Genomic DNA, 6,000 nt, shown 5'->3' with positions numbered 1-6,000 from the left:
ACATGTATGGATGTGGGTGGATGGATGGATGGATGGATGGGCAGATACATGAATGGATACCTTCTTCCAACTTCTGAACTAGAAAACAATTGAAGGTCCACAGTATTTTTGGCTTATGCACAGCATCATTAAAGATCTGTGCACACAAATGTCCAGTCATCCATCATTGTCAAGGCCTAAAATGAGTAGCTGCTCAATAAACATCTGCAGACAGGAAGGAGGGATGAAAGGGAGGGAAAGTACAACAGAGCGAGACCACAGTGGTTTATCAGAATAAGACACAAAGCACCAACTTAACAAAGAAATGAAAACAAAAAAGCAGCAGAGGAGAGTGGAGGTACAACCTTTTATTAGATAGTGTTAGAGTCCGTCATTGTCACCTCAGCAGCCTCCACTCATGGGTGTGCCCATGGCTTCTTGCTGCAAGTCCCTGTGACCCTGTGCCAGAGGGCTTTTTGCGGCTGCAGAACCTGGCTTGGCTAAACGCTCTGGAGAGTCAAAGCCCAGAGCAGCCCTTAACCATGATGGAAGGGAGTGGGTGGGTAAGTCATCCAGCTTCCCACCCTTCTGGAGGGACAACTTGCAAGCATGTTCTCTTTGGTCTCCCAGAGTTCAATGAGCCCCAAATGCCCAGAGAGGCGATCTGCTCCTTAGGACACCTGGCCCTGGTTTCCTACAATTCCCTGACACCTTTCCCAACTCATTTGCTCTTGCTTTTCAGGATCACCTCCAAAGCTCACAACCTGCACTCACATCTCGGTCATGGGGTCTGCTTCTGGAGGACCCCAAGCTAGACAGGCACCAACAGGAATAGGTGTGAACCCCTTAGACGGAGGTCACATAAAAAGTTTTGATCATCTCACACTTACCCTGAGTGGTTCCAAAAATGTGCAGAATTATTAAAAACCTTTCATGAACTAGGGAAAATCTCAGACCTAGCACAATGGCTGACCAGTTGTAAAAATAGTTTAAAGCAATTTCATGCTTCCATCCCACTCTGGAGTGTGCAAGAATTCAATTCCCCATTCAGTGCAGGTGGATTTCTTGAATCCTTACTTTGGCTGATCCCTTTATACCCTTCTGCTGTAAGAAAAGTTCACATGTGTAACTCAGAGTCCCTTTGTCCTCAACCAGCTTCCAGACTTCACCCACTGAACAGAGTGATGGAGGGTCAAGCTCTGGTGTGTGGGATGGCTAGTGTCCCGTCCACCTTGGGAGGTGGCCCTGTGGCAAAAAAAAAAAAAAAAAAAAAAAAAAAAAAATTTTTTTTTGGAAAATTCAAAAAAAAAAAAAAAAAAAAAAAGGAACCAAAATGTGCACGGCATGGTTCCATTTTAAGTGCATGGGCATATATTAGTTATCTGATCTGATTCTTTTCCACAGGAAATATATAGACATATATGAGCCATTATCTAATGACTCTGACTACTTCTAACTGATGTCTTCCCTGGGGGCCAGGGGGCAGGGTGCTCTTGTTTTTTCCTTCACCGAAAGAGAGAACCATCTTAGCCATGTCTCTGTTCCTCTTTCGGAATGTCACTTTCCCAAGAACTGACACAGTGTCTCTTTCTCCATTCCATAGGCCATAACCAACCTCATGCCTGGTAGACGTTCAGCAGACACGGGTTGGGTGAATGAATAAAGGATGGATGGATGGATGGATGGATGGATGGATGGATGCTTTCCTACTAGTTTTCTCTCCTTCTTCTTTCCCTTTTTGGGAAATCCTTTTCCCAAAAATCTGCCTTCTCCATTAATATGATCATGTTTTAAAGAGAGTTTGAAAGGAATTACAAGTTTGCATTTGTTTTTATATGGTCGGAGAGTTTATACAATAGCTTAACACATTTATTCTGCTGCATTAACTGTTTGCTTGGTCTTCAGTCTGTCATCTTCGTTTATGATTTCTATTTTTTATGTTTTCTTCATGTTTCCAATTTATTTCCTTCCCTACTTTTTGCCATATTGCATAAGCAATGCTTGCTCTCTTTTCTTGTTATTATTTTTAGAAATTTTCCGCTCATCTTTAACAATAGTAATGTTTACATTTCTAAGTACAACAGTAATGACTACATGTATCATTATAATAATAATATAACTTTTCCATCAACATTTATAAGCTGCATCTCCTAGCTCCTCCACATAAAAGAATTAACAAGTAGCATGTTAATATTTTTTTTCTTCTGCCCAGCCTCCCTTCCAAGATTTTGCTGAAGTCATTGGGAATTCGAGGTGCAAATTATCACCATTGCATGATTTTTATATAACAGGTCATTTCTCTATAGTATGTTATTTTTCTTTACTTTTGCATGAAGTTGTATGATCTTGTTATCGATGGTTACTTATTAACTAACTCATTTCATGCAACTTATTTTATACCATATCTTCACCATTTCTGCTTCCACGTTTTCTTCACTGTTCAGTTTTCAAGGGCTCATCTGTGGCGACTTTTGCTGTAAGTCGTCAGGGCCCTTCCGGTTCCGGGAATGTCACCATGTGGCCACAGTAGGGGACAGGACTCGGCAATACTGGATGCTGGCGTTACATCCTTCCTATCAAAACTCAGAGGCTGAGGCCCCGCTAGTACGGCTCTCTCATGCCAAGAAGTCTGCATGTTGGCCTGTTCTGTTTTGGAAGGTTACCTGCATTTCTGGAACTGGACGTCTTCACCAACAGATGCCTCCTTATACACTTCTGTTTTTAAAGTCCAAAATGCAAACAGCTTTACTTCTTCCTTTTGGTCCCAGACAGCGGGGAGAGAGAAGGTATGTCTTCCCAGTGCTGAGACTACAGGTGCACAGGGCCCAGGTGGGGAGACAACCCCAGGAGCAGAGCCTCTCAGGAGGTGCACCTGCTAGTGGTCAGAGCCCCTGAGACGCCAAGGCGCGGCCCTCCCAAAGAGCCCGCTTTTACCATCTGTGCATGCCCATGACAGCAGACTCACAGGGAGCCCTTCAAGGTTGCTGAGACCGCTGCCCACCTGCCCCTCTCCTCCAGCCCTGGCTATTGAGCCTGGGCTCTTTGCCCAAGTAGCTTTCTGGAAAGCAGCTCTGTCAGGAGCAGTTATAGGACAGGGACCTCCATACTGTGCCTAAGTAGAGGCTTCCTTATGGAGTTTTCTGTGGCCTCCTGGCGTCAGGACTCTGCCCCTCTCCCACTTACTTCTCTAACGGTGTAGAAGCCTCCTGAGGTTGCCTTGGAAGTCTTGGACCCCCTTGAGTGAGCACAGCGCCTTTCAGCCTGGGCACCTGTTTTCTGATCTGTTTCGGGAATGTGTCCACAGCCGGTTATTGGAAAACCCCAATGTTATGTCCAGAGTGGGGCTGGGGCCTTGATTTTTCAAAGTGGGGCTGGGGCCTTGATTTGGAAAGACACAGCTCACTGTCGGGAAAACCCATATGAGATGTCAGGCCCTTTGCATATATCCTCTCAGAAATAACAGCCATGGTTTTTGCACCTTCCCCCACCCCCTACACCTATATAATTGACGTCTTCAGTTAGCGACGTCTTCAAGAAAGAGAACACATATCTGTACTTCATATTCCTGGTCACAGTCACCACAAGGGAAGGTAATACACAGACCGATCCACACATGCCACTTGTTTGCGTGGTGGAATTGTGGGAAGTAACAAAATATGAGTGTTTGCAAGACAGATATTCGAATGTGACATTTTATTCTTTCTTCCCAAAGGTCTTGACCCACCCACCACGTGAATCAATTATTTTTCTGGACAGCTTCCTGACGTTCCCAAGGAAACAGAGAAAATGACAGGTAATTAGGGGAAAGCATGCCAACAAGCCCTCCACCCTAACATGGCAGAAGGGTGCTCCCCACACCTAATTTATCAACGCTTGTTCTTTCCCACCCGAGCCAAGGACACGGGATTGCTTGGCAAACGGGGGAGAGAAAGGTCAAGTCATTCTGTGCCTTTTCTGGAAACGTATTTTTGTTTGGGTCAATCCCCCCAACAAATTATGGTCTTGTCCTACTGCTGCATTGGTGGGATTCTTGCGAGCGTTATTTAGTACATTTAAGAGGCGTGCAAGACCCAAATGGATTTAAAGTTAAAAAAAAAAAAAAAAGTTAGCCAAACTGAATGTTGAATTTGTTTGCATTGTTCCACTGGTTCCCACTGGAGCTTAATCATCACAGCCTTTCAGTCCTCGGTGCCTGCTTCAAGATGCAGCAGAAATCAAATTTGAGGAGTCTGGACGCTTTGTTTTCATGTAACTCATTAAGCGTTTCCCCATGTGCTGTGATAGATGTTTCTCCCAGCCAGGAATTTCATACCACGTGTACATGCCCCTATTTTGCTCAGCAGAGTAATTCTCAGGATATACAAGCTAATGATGCCTGTGGTTTCGAAACGTCATTGTTATTGTTTGTGCAGGGCATTTGGAAAATCTGTAGACAGGTTATTAAGAGGATGCTGAGCAGTGAAAACATTATTAGGCCTTATTATTGTTTATTGTACCCAGATGTTGTGCATTTCGAGCGTCCCGAAGGATTAGGGGTGATGTCAGATACCAAAATCTTGCTTTTCCTTGCGGATACTAAGTCTTAATTTTCCCCATTAAAAACAAAACATTTGCACCAAGTGGATTGTGCTTGGGCAAAACGTCGGTTGGCGGTAAAGCCATGCTGCTCAGATGAGACGTAGGGGCATAATGGAAAACCAAAACAAAGCCTTGGCTACCGTCGGAAATTCCGGTCTGAAAAAAAAAGACTAACGAGGTGTACATTCAGGATGAAATAAATCATGCCAGCCAACATGCAGAGGGGCAATTTCAAAGAAAAATTTTTGTTCTCAATGAAAAGGAAGGCAAAGGCAGAGCAAACCCTGCCGATAAGTTCCTAACAAGGGCCAGACACTCTGCTCAAGGCAATCAGAGGGCGTTTGACTGTTGGTCGATTGAGACACGTCATGGGAAAACAATGGTTTGGCCCGCAAAGTTAGCCCTGCTAACTCCACTGGATAGCAAACCATACCAAAAAGCCAACGATTTGTGATAATGAGGAACCCGTTTTTAAAACGACACGTTAACGCTGCACCCAGAATAAACAAAACCAAGATTATTGTATGTGAGAATTCAATATATAACAAATAATCACTCCATTCTAGGAAAAGAAGAATTATGTAATCAATGATGCTGGCTTGTAAGCAATTTGGGGAAAGCGAATCTAGAAGAAACCCAGCAGGGATTGCGTTCACAGGCTTTCTGCCTTCGGGCTTCCTGCTGGCTTGGCCGATGGGAGGACATCAGGAGACCGGAAGGAGGGGGACAGTGTGTGTAAGGTAGTGTCCCTGATTCCCCGCCTCAAGTGACTGCGGGAAGCCTGCTCCCCTGTTCTAATGGCCACCGTGTGGCTCGGGCAGCCTTTGCATACAATACTCCAGGTTCAGGAAATGGCTTCCTCCTCTGCCCCTTGAGGTGTGAGGATGATCAGAGTTCCCAGTCGCTGCCCCGTCCAGGGAGCTCCCCATCCCTGAGCATCCCTGCCGTTGCTGTGGTGACGTCCTCAAGCTCACCTCAGCCACCAGATCTAGCGGGCCATCTGTTTCCTCCTGGAGCTGCCGAGCGTTACAGGTGCCCTGGGGACAGCCACTAAGCTTCAGCCTCACGTGCAACTTCGGATTTTGAGGTTTATCCATTCACACGAGGCTGGAGTGGTTCTGGTCCGTGCTCTGCAGACATGCACACGGCTGGCCTCTGGGTAACACTGCCCTGTCACCCGGTGGTTCTCACCAGGGGCCACTGCGACCCTGGGGACCTTTGGCTGTGTCGAGACATTTACGGTTGATACAGCGGGGGTCAGGGTGCTGCTGGGCCCTTGTGGGTGGAACCCAGAGATGCTACGCACCCTACAATGCACAGGACACCAGCCCTAATAGTGACCCAGCCGGGGATGACTATGCTGCCCTCAAGAACCCTGTTGTGCCTGTTGGAGGAAACATGCATTCACAGCAGTAGCTCAGCAAAGCCAACTCTTCCTCAGTG

General features: G+C 46.0%; 2 long non-coding RNA genes across 2 annotated transcripts in view; one reads left to right on the top strand and one right to left on the bottom strand.

The window, feature by feature from the left end:
• The window catches only part of LOC121014380 (uncharacterized), a 10,386-nt gene extending 6,389 nt beyond the window's left edge, over positions 1-3,997 (top strand). Inside the window, exon 5 of the long non-coding RNA XR_005783185.1 lies at positions 3,692-3,997. This is a non-coding gene — a long non-coding RNA (uncharacterized LOC121014380). The remainder of the gene's footprint in view (positions 1-3,691) is intronic.
• LOC121014381 (uncharacterized) overlaps positions 8-6,000 on the bottom strand; it is a 43,254-nt gene continuing 37,261 nt past the window's right edge. Inside the window, exon 3 of the long non-coding RNA XR_005783186.1 lies at positions 8-1,224. This is a non-coding gene — a long non-coding RNA (uncharacterized LOC121014381). The remainder of the gene's footprint in view (positions 1,225-6,000) is intronic.

The sequence above is a fragment of the Herpailurus yagouaroundi genome, unplaced genomic scaffold, assembly GCF_014898765.1.
Source record: "Herpailurus yagouaroundi ecotype Mexico unplaced genomic scaffold, PumYag 202, whole genome shotgun sequence".
NCBI lineage: Eukaryota > Metazoa > Chordata > Mammalia > Carnivora > Felidae > Herpailurus > Herpailurus yagouaroundi.
This window is presented reverse-complemented; position numbering and strand designations above follow the sequence as displayed.